Source organism: Triturus cristatus, chromosome 7 (assembly GCF_964204655.1).
Source record: "Triturus cristatus chromosome 7, aTriCri1.1, whole genome shotgun sequence".
NCBI classification, from domain to species: domain Eukaryota; kingdom Metazoa; phylum Chordata; class Amphibia; order Caudata; family Salamandridae; genus Triturus; species Triturus cristatus.
Genome location: NC_140590.1, coordinates 14,228,584 through 14,246,119, shown reverse-complemented (window position 1 = coordinate 14,246,119; position 17,536 = coordinate 14,228,584).

Here is a 17,536-nt window from a genome sequence, read left to right as displayed (position 1 = left end):
ACTTGCCAGTCAGCATGTCAGTACCAGACTGCACGCAGGTTCTGCGATGGCAGACCTTAGACATATTTTACCGGCCGCTTCTGTGGGTGGCACAACCCGTGCTGCAAGCCCACCAGCGGTGTTTGCATTTACATGCCCTGGCGCTCCTGGCGCACTTTACTGGGGTCTGACAGTAAATCAAACAATCCAATCATGGAATCCAACAAACATATATAATTTACATAGGGAGCACTCGCACCGTGACACTGGTTGGCAGTGGCACAGCGCGCTGAGCGGCCAACACCATAAAAACACATGAGGCACAGCGACAAAAGAGGAAGGGAGACTCACGCCAAGGTGCCAGGTCTAACACGTGTCCCCTCCAGCTGAAATGTGGGGAGAACTACCCTACCTCAGGTAGTTCCTCATCACTAAGGCGGAAAAATCTGGACAGACCGTCAGCATTGGCGTGATCTGTACCAGGGCGATGTTCTACCGTGAAATCCATACCCTGTAGGGAAATGGACCACCTCAACAGCTTTGGATTCTCACCCCTCATATGCATCAACCATCTGAGGGGCCTGTGGTCCGTCTGAACCCGGAAGTGAGACCCAAACAGGTAGGGTCTTAGCTTCTTCAGCGCCCAGACCACAGCAAATGCCTCACGCTCAATAGCACTCCACCTCTGTTCCCGTGGAAGTAACCTCCTGCTAAGAAAGGCTACGGGTTGATCTAGGCCCTCCTCATTAATCTGTGAAAGAACAGCCCCCACACCATGCTCTGAAGCGTCTGTCTGAACGATAAACTCTTTGGAGAAGTTGGGAGCCAAGAGCACAGGCGCCGTGCACATAGCAGTTTTCAAGGCCTCAAAAGCTTTCTGACAGGTGTCAGTCCAAATCACTTTCCTGGGCTGCTTCTTTGAAGTCAGCGCTGTCAAGGGGGCAACCATGTTGCCATACCCCTTGACAAACCTCCTGTAGTACCCTGTGAGACCTAGGAAGGCTCTCACCTCTGTCTGGGTTTTGGGCGCCTCCCAATTCAGGATGGTTTCTATCTTGGGCTGAAGGGGTGCCACCTGGCCACTCCCAACTTGGTGTCCCAAGTACACCACGGAACCCTGCCCGATCTGGCACTTACTCGCCTTGATCGTGAGGCCTGCCTTGCGCAGCGCCATCAACACTTCCCAGAGGTGGCGCAGGTGTTCTTCCCAAGTGGAGCTGAACCCTGCGATGTCATCCAGGTAGGCTGCACTGAACGAATCCAGCCCAGCCAACACCTGGTTGACCAATCTCTGGAAGGTGGCAGGGGCATTCTTCATCCCAAATGGCATAACCCGGAACTGGTAGTGCCCATCTGGGGTGGAAAATGCTGACCTCTCTTTGGCCCCCTCGGTCAAGGCGATCTGCCAATACCCAGAAGTTAAATCAAACGTGCTGAGGTAGTTGGCAGCCCCTAGCCGATCGATGAGCTCATCAGCTCTGGGGATGGGGTGTGCGTCGGTCCTAGTGACCGAATTGAGTCCTCTGTAGTCCACACAGAACCGGAGTTCGGGTGTGGCTCCCGGCGCTGCAGCCTTTGGGACCAAGACCACTGGGCTGGCCCAAGGACTGCAGGAAGAATCAATTACCCCGAGTGCAAACATCTTGGAGACCTCCTCCTTGATGTATGTCCTCACCCTGTCAGTCACCCTGTAGGCCTTGTGCCGCACAGGTGTACTATCCCCAGTGTCCACATCATGGACGCACCAATCAGTGACACCGGGAACCAGGGAAAACAGATCAGAAAATTGTCCCAGCAACTGGCGACAATCATTCTGTTGCTCAGGGGTCAGGGTGGAAGAGAGGATGACACCATCCACTGACCCATCTTGCTCCTTGGCTGACAGGAGGTCAGGAAGAGGTTCTGTCTCCTCTTCCATCCCAGCATCTGTTGCCAAGAGCATGCCCACTTGGGACCTCTCCAAGTGGGGCTTGAGGCGGTTGACATGTAGGACCCTTAAGGGGTTCCTAGGAGACTTCAGGTCCACCACGTAGGTAACAGGACTCTTGCGCTCCACCACCTCAAAGGGACCGGTCCACTTATCCTGGAGCGCACTCGGCTCCACGGGGGCCAAGACCCATACCTTTGGTCCAGGCTGAAGCTCTACCAGAGTGGCATTCTGGTCGTACCACTGCTTCATCTCCTCCTGGCTGGCTTCCAGATTTGCCTCAGCAAGTTGCCTGAATCGCCTAGTCTGATTCCTGAAGGCCAGCATGTAACTATATACATTCTGGGGAGGTTTCCTGGGAGATTGCTCCCAGCCTTCCTTGACCAGACTTAGAGGTCCTCTGACTGGGTGACCATACAGAAGCTCAAAGGGACTGAACCCCAGAGACTTCTGTGGCACCTCACGGTAAGCAAAGAGAAGGCATGGTAAGAGGACGTCCCACTTACGCCTCATGGGTCCTTCTAGGCCCATTATCACGCCTTTGAGGGTTCGATTGAATCTCTCAACCAACCCGTTTCCTTGCGGGTGGTAGGGTGTGGTGAACTTGTAGGTTACACCACACTCTTGCCACAGGGATTTCATGTATTTGGACATGAAATTGGTACCTCGGTCAGACACCACCTCTAGAGGGAATCCCACTCGGGAGAAAATTCCCATCAGTGCACGTCCCACCACGGGGGCCGTCACTGTCCTCAGAGGAATGGCTTCCGGGTACCGGGTGGCATGGTCCACCAGGACCTGGATGAACCTATTGCCCATCGCTGTCCTGGGGTCCAGTGGCCCTACAATGTCAATCCCCACTCGCTGGAATGGGGTACCGACCACAGGGAATGGCTGGAGTGGAGCCTTCTGCTTCCTTCCACTCTTTCCACTTGCCTGGCAAGTCTGGCATGTCCTGCAGTGAGTATCTGAACTCCTGCGCATTTGAGGCCAATAAAAGTGGGTGACAAGCCTTTCAAAGGTCTTGTCCTGCCCCAAATGCCCTGCCAATGGCACATCGTGAGCCAGCCCCAGTAGGAAGGCTCTGAAGTCCTGGGGTACTACCAGCGCACGGGCTGACCCAGGCTCAGCAACCTTAGGCTCTGTATATAGGAGGTCGTTCTCCCAGTAAACGAAATGTGATCCTGACTGATCACCCGCGGCCTGGTCTGCAGCCTGCTGCCGCATACCCACGAGAGAAGGGCACTCCTTTTGCGCCTTACAAAAGTCCTCCCTGGTGGGACCCCCTTCCTGCTGCCAATGGGTCAGCTCCGGCAGGTCTCCCAGTTCAGCTATCTGCTCCCCTGTAGGCTCCATGGCATCCCCCTCAAGGTCTGCTTCCTCCTGGACCGTGGGAACTTCAGGGGCCGGCTTCCCACGCCCCTTGCTCCTTCTCTCTGAGGCCGGTTCCTGGGCCTCCCTCTCAGGCTCCAGGACCTCTTGAGTACCTCTACTGGCTGCCATGGACCGTGTGGTGACACACGCCCAATCCGGCATACCCAACATCTCCAGGTGAGCACTCCGCTCCACCTTAGCCCAAGGTGAGCTCTCCAAATCGTTCCCTAACAAACAGTCTACAGGCATGGCGAGCCTCACAGCTACCTGAAGAGTACCAGAGACCCCCCCCACTCAAAGGGAACCTGAGCCACCTTGCAGTGCCTCTCTGTGTTGTCAGCGGCAACAACGGGATAGAATGCATTGGGGACCACCTGCTCCTGAGACACCAGGTGACACCTGACAGCTGTCACACTGGCTCCTGTATCTCTAAGAGCTTCCACTCTATGGCCATTTATGGTCACCCACTGCCTGTACTTCTTAGTGTTCTCAGGCAGCTGGGTTGGAGGGACCACTTCACGGTCTCCTAGCGAGACAAGGGACATCTCTGCGGGACCCCACCCACCTTGGACATCCCTCTCCTCCCCCAAGGCTACACTAGTCACCTGCCGGGGTGGAGCACCAGTGGGTGCTGGTTTACCAAACAATGGACACTTTACATCAGAGGCAAAATGCCCCAAATTGTTACACCTGTAACATCTGACGGGCCCCTTCTGAACAGGAGGACCTGTCGGGGCCCTGGTCGGTTTCTGGGGTGGGGGAGGCTGAGAACCCTTCCCTTGGTTCCCTTGGGGACTACTTTGGGGCCCTTTTGGGAACTGCTTCTGTTTACCCCTGTCCCCCCCACTCTTCTGCTGGGGACCCTGCCCACCTTTGGCGGAATCTCCCACGGGACCCTTGTGGACCCTGGTACTGACCCAGCGGTCCGCCTCCTCAGCAAGCTTCCTAGGGTTAGTCAGCCTACTATCTATCAGGTGCTGGCGTAGCTCAGGAAAACAATTACTGGACAAGTGCTCCCATGCCATTAAATCAAGAAGCCCTTGATAATCATTTACCTTACTACCCTTTACCCAACCATCCAGCGCTCTGCAAAAGAAAGTCACATACTCCACATACGTACTATTGGGAATCTTAGTGCAACCCCTGAACCTCTGTCTATATAACTCAGGGGTCAACCCATACCTAGTCATCAAGGCTTCCTTCATATGGGCGTAAGAATTATGAACATCAGCAGGTAAATCTAACAGTGTGTCCCGCCCTTCACTCAGGAACCCTCCCCACAACCCCGCTCCCCAATCTCTCTCAGGGACCCGGTGGGAAGACATGGCTACCTCGTAGGCTCTGAACCACTGCCCGATGTCGTCATTCTTGAAGAACTCCTTCACTACATCCTTGGGAATATAAACTCTGGGTTCCGCCGGTACTGGCGGTGTGCTGCCACCAGAGGGATTAAGCTCCAAACTTTTCGCTTTCAGCTCCAGCTCCCTCAGCTTCATGTCATGCTCTAATTGTAGTTTCTTTTCTTCCATGGCTAATCTTTGTTTTTCCATATCCATCTGCCCATGAAGTTTTGCCATCTCCACTTCGTGTGCCCGGGTTGCTGCCCTGTCTGCCAACTCTTCTGGCGACAGGCCTCTGCCAAACTCATGGACACTTTCTGGTGGAACCATTTCCACCTGATTCTCTGGTGCCTTTGACTCATACCAGGCCCTCAGCGCCTTCACGAGTTGGTCCTTCTTTTTCAATCCAGCTTGGGCAATTCTGAACTTGGAGCAAAAACCTTTCAATTCTTCATTGGTATGATTCTGAAGTGCGCCTTCTTCCCAATCTATGTCCTCAAATCCAGAGATTATAGAAGCTGCCCTTCCGGCGGGAAGCGAACCAGGCATGGCTCTAACAAAAGAGGTTCTTGGCAAAACAAAAACAATTACTAGTCTTGTAGCTGTGTTACTGGTCTGCTCTCACTACGTGGTGATCAGTGGTTCACTATACGCAAACCACAAATGCAAATCCGTAAATCCTCACCGCTGCCACCAATGTTAGAAATGAGGGGGCTCTGGTTGACGCAGGTGTGTACCCACAACAAGCAGGGACCCTTTACTTCTTGTCAGGGCAAAGGATGACTCCTCAGAAAAACCCCTGCTCACCCTCTAGGTGCGTGGCGCGAGCAGTCTAGGCTAAGTCTCAGGCGTACACGGTTAAGCAAATGCAATTACACATACAGTAAACCCCTTGCATGCACCACAAACGGACACCAATCAGGAAGTATATAAAAATAAGCTTTTATGTAGATTCAGCAGATTCAAGTACAAGGCCCAGTAACGTTAAACTGATGGGGCCACAATTCTTAGGAATACGGTAAAGTTCTCTTTGTTACGGAAAGTTCTTTAGGCGGGCACAAGGTAACTGTGGGCCTCAGCGCACTTCGTGCTGAGGCGGCGTCCGGGAAGCACACGGCAGATGACAGGGAAATCAGAAAGTTGCGGACCCTGGATCCGATGCGAGCTCGCGGTCGAGTTCGTAAGTACAGTACCTTGTTTCTTGACGCGAAGGCGGGTGCGGGATTTCAGCGGCTCTTCGACAGAAGGGCGAGGCGGCGTCCGGGGCTCCCACACTTCACGATGGGGTCTGATCTTCAGGCTCACGACAAAAGCGGGGTGTTGCAGGTGGCGGGTGAACAAAGCGGGGCAGCCGGGCACGCAGGTTACGTCCGGGCCGTCCGAGGCTTGGAGATGCTCACAACGCCGATTCCGGCGGGAGGGTGAAGGTGCACAGCGAGCCTCCAGCGAGCGAGGTGACAGGGGCAGCCCAGCACAGCGTAGGGGGAGCGGCTCCGATCGAGCGAGGCTCTTCCCAAGGCGGGGGCGGCTAAGCAGGTCCTGGTCACGGCTCAGGGAGGGACTGGGGCACGAGGGTCACAGCTCCGGCGAGGGAAAGGACACCACAGTCCAGCGGCAGGCGAGTGAAGATCAGGTAGAGCCCAATGGTCCTGGGGCTCAGTTCAGGGGGCAAGCTCAGTTCCAAGCCCTTGGAGATCGTTTTGGAAAAGCACAAGTCTTGAAAGTAAAAATAAAGCAAAGTCTTCAGCAACAGTTTCTCTTCTCCCCTTTGGTAGCAAGGTCACCACTGCAGGCCAATCCCCCAGGACAGGGACAGTCTTCCTCCTACAGCTTTCCCGGTGCCTCCTCCTCAGGCAGAGATTCTTCTTGGTCAAAAGCGGATCTGGTTTCTTAGGAGCAGGGCTCCTACATTTATACAGCAAATCTTTTGTTCTCCCAGGCCAGGGGGGCCCTTGCCTAGTCCAGTCCGGTTTCTGAGCACTTTGTTGATGCGATGCAGGCTTCTCCTTTCAGAGTGCAGGGCAGAGTCCTCAGACGCTCCACAGGGGGCGGAGCCGGCATTGAGGTGGCAGAGCACTGTCCTATTCAGAGCCTAGGAGTACTCCTCCCCCCCCATCTACCTGTCGATCGCCCTATTCACCACCAGGCTACCTAGCCCTGCCCATCTGGGTTCCCCCAGCCCTGTCACTCACACCAGCCAGACATCAGATACACATCACGCAGAGGCGGGCTGAAATGTTTTACTCAAGCAAAGGCCAGCTTTCTAAAAGCGGCATTTGCAAACGCGGAATATTAAAATAAACCTTACGAAAAGATGTACCTTATTATTCCGAGTTCAGGCATACTAAACTCGATCTTCTACCATGTTCCCTGGGTCGGTTAAGATCATAGGATGTAACAATCCCAGCCGCCCATACTGGCCTATGAGAACAGGGTAGCCTTGCAGTAGTGAACAACAAGATGGCGGTAATTCACTACTAGGACATGCCACGCATCTAGGCTTGTCCTACCTTAGGCTTACAACGCACCCTGCCCGTGGGCCTACCAGAGGGGTGACTAACATGCAGCTAAGGGAAGGTTTTAGGGACCGGCAAGTGTGGGCACTTGCCAGTCAGCATGTCAGTACCAGACTGCACGCAGGCTCTGCGATGGCAGACCTTAGACATATTTTACCGGCCGCTTCTGTGGGTGGCACAACCCGTGCTGCAAGCCCACCAGCGGTGTTTGCATTTACATGCCATGGCGCTCCTGGCGCACTTTACTGGGGTCTGACAGTAAATCAAACTATCCAATCATGGAATCCAACAAACATATATAATTTACATAGGGAGCACTCGCACCGTGACACTGGTTGGCAGTGGCACAGCGCGCTGAGAGGCCAACACCATAAAAACACATGAGGCACAGCGACAAAAGAGGAAGGGAGACTCACGCCAAGGTGCCAGGTCTAACACCGGCTATGCATGCCTTTCACTCGCTTACCAAAGTCTCACAGGAATTGTAACGGCATTTATATAGCACTTGCTACTCCTGACGAGGCATCGAAGCGCTTTTCGGTGGGTAGCACGCTACTCCGGAAACCAAAAAGGATTAGTGGTAAATCAATATAGGGAAATAGGATTTAATTTGAGCCGTGGACATGAGGGTCTGTTAGTTGGATTGAAAAGAATAATGGAGGGATAGAAGAGGGAAGAGTTTAGAAAGAGTTTATTGAGAGATCAGAGTAGTAAAATGAGGTTTGGGATGGGTCAGAGTTGAGGTAGAGGATATATTGAGAGAGGTGTAGGGTGAAGCATAAGGTAGTGCATTGGAGAAACTCACCTTTTTGTATTTTTACAGTAGGAGTGAAGTATGAAGTATACAGATAAATTATGACACAGGGTATACAAGTATAAGGAAGGTACGATATCAAGATTTTAAGTTGTATTTCATAAACTCAGAATTTCCAGTGTTGTTGCAATTTAAGCTAATTTGTGTATTTTTTTAATATTTGTTCAATATTTCAATAGCGAACCAATGGTAGATAAAATAGTTATGATAATATATTCATATTGTGACAGATAAATACAACCATGCGTATTTAATCAAGTAACTTATATAAAAACAATGCAGTGACTTGTATACATGTTAAGCACAGAAAAGTCTATATATATATATATTTAACCATACGTAATATGTACATTTGTTGAGCAGACCTAAAGCAGGTACGAAACGAGCTGAACTGAATATAAAATCCATGTTTGATGAATAAATTAAGAATGGAAGCGTCAAACGTGGATGTGGGGCAGGTGGTGAAATTTAACAATCCTTGTAATGTTTGCCAGGGAAATTGTCCTATTCCAATCCCATGAGAGCTGTGAGGGTGGACAAGAGCCATGCTGAAAGGGACGATGGGACATTATGAAACAAGAGTATGATGCTGAAGAAAGCGTTGGGAGGGTGACGTCAGGAGCGCCATGACGGAGTGTTGAGAAGCAAGTTGAGAAGGATGGTCAGTCTTTAAGGCGGTCGGGAAGCAGAATTCACTTTCCAGATAGGTTTAAGGATTGTACTCTGTGAAACATGTACATATTGTAAATGACTGCATCTATTACACCGTAGACCAAGATACCACTGCTCTCTGCCAGCATCTAAGATGTTAACAGTAGAGGAAACATTCTTGCAAAAGAAAAGCGAATTATTTGAGAATGTTTCACTGAAAAACGTGAATTACTCTGAGAAAGGAAGGACTTTATGAGTTCAAGTGCAGGACACGAATCTAGACTTGGGTGTAGAGCAAGAGAATGGGGTAAAATTGTGAAACAGATGTCATCAATATATCAAATATGCAAATAAAAAAATAATCCCCCCACCACCACTTTCTACAGAAAACAGTAGGAGGCTGTCACTGAGAGAGAAGGCATGTGAGATATCACTACTTTGAGAAGAGCTAGCTGTGGAAATAGGAGAATAGAGAAGGCAATGCATGCATGGTTCCAGGTTCACAGAGTACAGGCTCATGGGGCAGATGATCTTCAGGATACAGGGGCACAGGGGTCTGTGGATGGTGGAGTTACAGGATCCCCAGGGCACAGGGGTCTGTGGATGGTGGGGTTATAGGATCTCCAGGACACAGGGGCACAGGGGTCTGTGGATGGTGGGGTTACAGGATCTCCAGGACACAGGGGCACAGGGGTCTGTGGATGGTGGGGTTACAGGATCTCCAGGACACAGGGGTCTGTGGATGGTGGGGTTACAGGATCTCCATGGCACAGGGGCACAGGGGTCTGTGGAAGGTGGGGTTACAGGATCTCCAGGACACAGGGGGACAGGGGTCTGTGGATGGTGGGGTTACAGGATCTCCAGGACACAGGGGCACAGGGGTCTGTGGATGGTGGGGTTACAGGATCTCCAGGACACAGGGGGACAGGGGTCTGTGGATGGTGGGTATGAGACCGGCCTCGTGGCGTGGGCCCTCCCGACCAGCAAGCTACCCTGCAACCACGCCGAACCTCGATGTTACAGCCTCCCGGCCCCCGTGAGCCAACATCCCAAGGGCCGGCCAGATCCCCAACACGCATGCCCGGCCGAGGGAGAGCGAAACCCCCCCAAAACCCGACCGAGAGGCGCCGATCCTGTCACACCTCTGGTCTCTTCCCCGAGGGAGGTTTCGATCGACCACCAGGCTCCCGGTGAGCAGGCGCCTCGCCTGCTGGGTGTCTGGAGTCCCTCCCGGACCCACCTGAACAGATCAAAGGGCCGAGTGACAGGAAATCCCGACACACCGCCCCCAGGCACCAGACCCCTCTCCGTGAGGACTCCGGACTTCAAAGAGGAGGGGGAGTATAACAAGGGGTGCTGAAGGGACGGGAGACAGAGAAGACCTGGACTGACGAGAGCCTGCTGACCTGGTCGCGGCTCGATCGCTCCCCGAACCGAAGAACTCTGAAGCATCTGAGCCCTGCTGACGCTGTCGCGGCTCCCCGAACTCTGAACCATCTGAGCCCTGCTGACGCTGTCGCGGCTCCCCGAACTCTGAACCATCTGAGCCCTGCTGACGCTGTCGCGGCTCCCCGAACTCCGAACCATCTGAGCCCTGCTGACGCTGTCGCGGCTCCCCGAACTCTGAACCATCTGAGCCCTGCTGACGCCGTCGCGGCTCCTTGAACTCTGAACCATCTGAGCCCTGCTGACGCCGTCGCGGCTCCTCGAACTACGAACCTCCGGTGCCTGCTGAGTGACTCGCGGCCCGCTCCTCCAAGAGAATCGGCAGAGATTGCCGAGAGAAGCAACATCCCCTCAGCTCGAGGATTGAGAGCTGTGCGCCGGACACTCCGCAGAGACACTGATTTAAAGACTGTCCCGCTACCCCTTACCCCTCATCACGAGATCGCTGCCGCTTGTGGCACTAATTCTGCTCCTGCCTTCCGGATCATAAAGATCCCTGACAACCTACGATAAAATCTATTATCTCGCAAAGAATTACTGTGTGGTGTCCCTCTATCTGAAGAGAGTAAGTGCAGCGTGTGCGATCCTAGGTACGAGACCCTTCCAGGAAGGGCCTCCCCGCTCTTGCTCGGCCTAACTCTGGGAACGGTGGGCCTCCGGGTGGTCAGGAACGTATTCCGCAGCCTCCCCGGGGAACGCTTTCCAACAGTGGGGTTACAGGATCTCCAGGACACAGGGGCACAGGGGTCTGTGGATGGTGGGGTTACAGGATCTCCAGGACACAGGGGCACAGGGGTCTGTGGATGGTGGGGTTACAGGATCTCCAGGACACAGGGGCACAGGGGTCTGTGGATGGTGGGGTTACAGGATCTCCATGGCACAGGGGCACAGGGGTCTGTGGATGGTGGGGTTACAGGATCTCCAGGACACAGGGGGACAGGGGTCTGTGGATGGTGGGGTTACAGGATCTCCAGGACACAGGGGCACAGGGGTCTGTGGATGGTGGGGTTACAGGATCTCCAGGACACAGGGGGACAGGGGTCTGTGTATGGTGCGGTTACAGGATCTCCAGGACACATGATCCCCAGGATACAGTGGCACAGCGGTCTGTGGATGGTGGGGTTACAGGATCTCCAGGGCACAGTGGCACAGCGGTCTGTGGATGGTGGGGTTACAGGATCTCCAGGGCACAGGGGTCTGTGGATGGTGGGGTAACAGGATCTCCAGGACACATGATCCCCAGGATACAGTGGCACAGCGGTCTGTGGATGGTGGGGTTACAGGATCTCCAGGACACAGGGGCACAGGGGTCTGTGGATGGTGGGGTTACAGGATCTCCAGGGCACAGGGGCACAGGGGTCTGTGGATGGTGGGGTTACAGGATCTCCAGGACACAGGGGTCTGTGGATGGTGGGGCACATTACCCCAGGATGCAGAGGCACAGGGGTCTGTGGATGGTGGAGTTACAGGATCTCTAGGACACAGGAGTTTGTGGATAGTGGGGCACATGATCTCCAGGATGCAGGGGCACTGGGGTCTGTGGATGGTGGGGTTACAGAACCTCCAGGACACAGGGGTACAGAGGTCTGTGGATGGTGGGGTTACAGGATTTCCAGGACACAGGGGTCTGTGGATGGTGGGGCACATGAGCCCCAGGATGCAGAGGCACAGGGGTCTGTGGATGGTGGGGCACATGACCTCCAGGATGCAGAGGCACAGGGTTCTGTGGATGGTGGAGTTACAGGATCTCTAGGACACAGGAGTTTGTGGATAGTGGGGCACATGATCTCCAGGATGCAGACGCACTGGGGTCTGTGGATGGTGGGGTTACAGGATCTCCAGGACACAGGGGCACAGAGGTCTGTGGATGGTGGGGTTACAGGATTTCCAGGACACAGGGGTCTGTGGATGGTGGGCCACATGACCCCCAGGATGCAGAGGCACAGGGGTCTGTGGATGGTGGAGTTACAGGATCTCTAGGACACAGGGGTTTGTGGATAGTGGGGCACATGATCTCCAGGATGCAGGGGCACTGGGGTCTGTGGATGGTGGGGTTACAGGATCTCCAGGGCACAGGAGCAGAGGGGTCTGTGGATGGTGGGGTTACATGATCTCCAGGGCATAGGAGCAGAGAGGTCTGTGGATGGTGGGGTTACAGGATCTCCAGGACACAGGGACCCAGGGGTCTGTGGATGGTGGGGCTACAGGATCTCCAGGACACAGGGGCCCAGGGGTCTGTGGATGGTGGGGCTACAGGATCTCCAGGACACAGGGGCACAGAGGTCTGTGGATGGTGGGGGTTACAGGATCTCCTGGGCACACGGGCAGAGGAGTCTGTGCATGGTGGGGTTACTGGAACTCCAGGCCCCAGGAGCACTGGGATCTATGGATCGTGGGAAAAAGGGGTCTGTGGATGGTGGGGCACATGATCGCCAGGATACAGAGACACAGGGGTCCGTGGATGGTGGGGTGACAGGATCTCCAGGACACAAGGGAACAGAGGGTTACAGAATATAGGCATACAGAAGCCTGAGGACACAGGGGGCCCAAACAGACAACCCTATGTCCACTGGTCACTTCTTTTTATCTGTTTCCTAGGCAGTGATCTAAAATGTGGAGGAAAAGGCTGCCAGGCCCCAGATTGAAACACAAAGGTTTGTCGTTTGACCACACAACTTACATCCACTGCATAATTTATAAAGCAAAAAGCGCCGGGCCCAATGTTTGCTTATTAGCTTGCGGTTCTCGCTCTTGAAGGTCTGTGTGGCCGATACCAGGGCTGTGTCGTCTTGATTCCACCTCATGCCTCTTTACTCCACCACCAGACACCCTGCTTCTTTCTCACACCCTTACAGGTTCTTTTTAACCCCTACCTTCTCACTTTGTCACTGTTTCCTTCTCTTCCTCCTTCTTTCCATCTTTTGTGTTGTGATATTATGTTATGTGTAAATATCCGTTAATACAATGCCATTACACTCCATGATGTATGCAGGCCCGACCGCAGCAATACCAATAAATGCAATATCGATGCACTTCATAAAATATGCTCGCATAACAGTGTCGACACCAGTAGAAACAACGTAAATGTATGGCATAATCTACGCACGCATAACAATGTTAATATCAGTAAAGACAACATTGATGTACGCTATGACAACTGTATGCACAATACGTAGGATGCCAGTAATAATGATCTCAACCAGCGCAACGTCAATTGTACACATTTGCATGAACTCATATCATTGCTGTGGGATTCACCCAAGGTGACCTCCCCAACAACCCTGAGTCAGAGATACGCTGTTGGCAGGCCTCAGGTGGGGTTAAACTTAACCCAAAGATGGGAAACATCTATTACAATGCAGGCATTGCAACTTAATGTCTTTACAAAGCAGTCAGTACATGACTGTGACGTTACCACGAGTTCCATTACAACGCAAGTCATTACAACGACTTGCATTGGGGAATGCAGTGTTGGACAGGTTTCGGATTTTAAGGCCACACCTTCCCTACTCATACACCGACTGGAGTTGGAATAGTATTTTAAACTATTCCAAAGTCCAGCACTTCCCTAAAGCAAGTCGTTGTCCTAACTTGCATTGTAATGGAACTCATGGTAATGACACAGTTATGGTAATGACTAAGTAATGGTATTGACTGCGTTGTTAAGCCATGCATGGTTTTGGTATGCGTGGTAACAGATGCTATTCCTGAAAGACGAACACGCACCCAGGGAAACCCCCATCGGTCACACAGACGGGCAGTTACATCACCAACAGGTCTGAGGAAATTGGCCACAATAAAACACGTTTGGCCAAAAGTGCGCATTCCCAAAATACCACAAAGATAGATGCCACATACAGTTAGGAACACTCAGCGAATCAGCATACAGCATACACACCACATGCAATGACCACGCGCTCCAAACGCCAGACATCTGGACACAATCTAGCTCTCCCTGAGGTTGAGCGAGGGTGAGAGCCACTGTTGTCCCCTTATCAGATGGTCGTACTTGTTGTTTATGACTAGACTGAGAATACCAGATCATCTTATTATACGTCACAAACGGTATAAATGGTCAGTCAAAACGTCTGTACAATGAGAGACTTTCTTCAGACTATACTCTGTCGCTACTCTCCTGGCGCCTCAGTTTAATTAAACCAACTTGTTCCTGTTTTGCCATACGCCACTTGTCTTTTTTACTTTTTAAGGTAAAATCACATCCGAGCAACATATGTTATGTTATGCTATGTAATGTTATTTTGTGTTATGTTATGCTATGTAATGTTATGTTGTGTTATGTTATGTTATGTCATGTTATGTTAAGTTATGTGCTGATATGTTGTTTTATGTCATGTTATGGTGTGTTATGTTATGTTGTGTTTTGTTATGTTATGGTATGTAATGATATGTTATGCTAAGTTATGTCTTGTTATGTTAAGTTCTGTTATGGTATGTTATGTTATGCTAAGTTAATGTAATGGTATGTTAAGTTATGTTCTGTTATGATATGTTATTTTATGCCATGTTATGTTTTGTTGTGTTGTGTTATGTTATGGTATGTTATGCTATGTTATGCTAGGTTATTTTATGCAATATTATGTCATGTAATGTAATGTCATGTTATGTCATGTAATGTTATGTTATATTTTGTTATGTCATGTTATGTACTGTTATGTTATGGTATTTTAGGCTATGTCATGTCAAGTAATGTTATGTTATGTTATATGTGCGGTTGAAGTAAACCTAGGGAGATGCGCACTGTTCCAGGGGTTTTTGTGATAAGACGAACTGCTGAGTTTTGCATTCATTGTACTTGGTGAAGAAAGTACTTGGGAGAAGCCAAATGAATGGCGCTTCCGTAATCTGGTCCGGATTGAACTGATGTAGGAGGCGAAGGCGTGGACCCATTTCTTGCCGGGTGCCCACAGGTATTCGTGGAGTGAGCAGCCTCAGAAGTTAGTAAGAGCTTTGTTTATGGGGGTTGAGCTCAGGGATGGTTTTTGACATCCTCCTGTGAGAAGTTGGCCTGGTATATGGTGTATTGCACTACCTACACTAGTGTGGCCTACTAAACTCTCTTGAGTTGTGGAAAGGGTGTGCTACCCCTTGACACACAACTCTAAGTTCAATAGAACTTACTGTAGCTAAACTTGATATTATATGTACCTCAGGTACCTTTAGTGGTTTTCAGTTGATCAATTCAATTGAGATTATCTGGTAAAACAATAGCAAGCTGGAATCCCACCGCTGCCACCAATGTGAGAAGGTGGCCTGATATATGCAGTCCACTAGTTCTAGTGGGCACCTTGTATCAGTCCAAACAACCCCTTATGGTGATAGGTTAAAGACAACCTTTATTGAAAGCTATCCTAGTGGTAGCTATGGAGAGCAGCCTTCAGGCTAAGTCTTGGAGGAATGTAAAGCAGCTTGTTTTACCAGTCTATAATCTCTTGAATGGCTAAATGAAAGACAGCCACACCAGGTAGATATATATAAAATATAAGTATTTATTTCTAAACACACCCTCCTAGTCTCTTTATGAAGCTAGAGTTCAAAACACATAAGTTACACTTCAAATAGTACACTAAAATAGCACAAATACACGTTAGGCCCTAGGGGCGAGCCAAAGCCTATACTAAAATATTGGTATAAGAACCACGACTGAACTAGACACAAGGCCTAGAACCTGTAGAATCACTGGGACCCCAAGGAACCACCCAAGGTAGTGACCCAGGAGACCCAGGGGGGCCGTGTGCAGTGTGTGAGCACAGCGACAAGCTCCCGTTATCTTCTATGGGGAAAGTCGCAGTTAGATTTTTAAAGATTAGGGACACTTAGAAATGAGTCAGGATCAAACCCTTTGGAACTTAGGACGTTCTAGGATCAACACCCATAGGAGCACTGGAGTATTCAAGTTACCTCACCAAGGGAAGCCGGGTGCATAGGTGTCGAATGGTGTCGGGTCACGTCGTCGATTTCAATGGGAGCTGGCAAAGAAGTGCTGTTGTCGGGAAAATGCGAAGTGTCCGAAGACATCCAAACCTGGATCAAAGTCGAGAAGAACCTGAAAGCAGAGAGGACAGAGTCTGGGTCACTTGCCAGTGACCAGGAGGACGATAGGCGAATGCCCACCGAAGTCAGGTGATTTCAGGTGAAGAAAGTGAGGCTTGACTCTTCAGCCACGAGGACCAGAAGGTGTCGAGGACAACCAGAAGCTGGATTCGAGCTGTCTCATGAAGGATGTCGAGTGCTGCAGCGTTGGTGCCCGGATTTCCCACAACAAGCCTTGGCAACAGCAACCCACGCAGAAAGGAGAAAGATGCTTCGGTGCAGACCAGCAAGGTCTGAGAGACTCACCACTTGGTAGGGAGTCAGAGCACGTCTGGGGGCAACCAGGGATGCCCAAGGAAAATCAAAGTTGCCTTCATAGGGACCCACCAGTCGACACACCAGGGATCGTGAAGGAGCCTCGAGAGGAAACACAAAATGGAGGCCCACGGGTCACTCAGGGTGACTAGGCCGACAATCTTCAGTGGATTCTCTGCTCGAGGTGGGGGCTACAAGTAACCCCGAGCATGACTTCAAGAGACGTCGAAGTCAATGTACTTGCAAAAGTGCACGGTGAGCAGGAGTTCCGGTTCCACACTACTCACGAGGGATGCGGGTCTCAGCTTTGCTGGGGACTCGGGTCGGCCTCTGAGATTTATGGCAATTCTCTTACTGGGCTGCAAATACTTCGGAGTCCGGCGGTAGCTTCGGAAATGCAGACCGGCAAAATGCTTCATTGGTGCCTGCCAAGCAGGGCAGTCACTCCTTGACCCCAAGGGAGATTTCTTCAGTCCTCTAGTCTTGAGTAGAGGGTCTAAGTTCCAGGATTCAGCTTCAGAGTTTTGTCTAGGGATATCTAAAATTCTGGTTACAGAGGTTCCTTACTTATCCCTAAGGAGGGGGTTGGACTAGCTCTGGGGACACACCTATGGGAGGGTTTGGAAAGAGGGGTGGCTATACCCATTTCCTTTGTCCAGTTTCATGCCAGAGCAGGGTCTGGAAGCCCCTGAACCGGTTTGAGCTGGACTATGCACAGGGACACCAAATGTGCCCCCAGTGCAGGACTTTAAAGCAGTCTGAGAGTGCTCCCACCCAGCCCCAATACACATAAGCCTGTCTAGGAGGTGCTTACACCTCCCTGTGACAGGAAACTTATTGTCCAGGCCTCCCCTGCTGGAGTTTCGGTCAGCAGCAGGAGGCCAGACCCGTGTCTGTGGCTGCAGGACTTCAAAGCACCAGAGAGTGCTCCCACCCAGCCCCAATACACAGAAGCCTGTCTGGAAGGTGGTTACACCTCCCTGTGACAAGAAACCTATTGTCCAGGCCTCCCCTGCTGGAGTTTCGGTTAGCAGCAGGAGGCCAGACCCGTTTCTGTGGCTGCAGCATCCATTTTGTGATGCCAGGGCTCTGTTAAGTTTCTACCGGGTATACCAGTACTGCC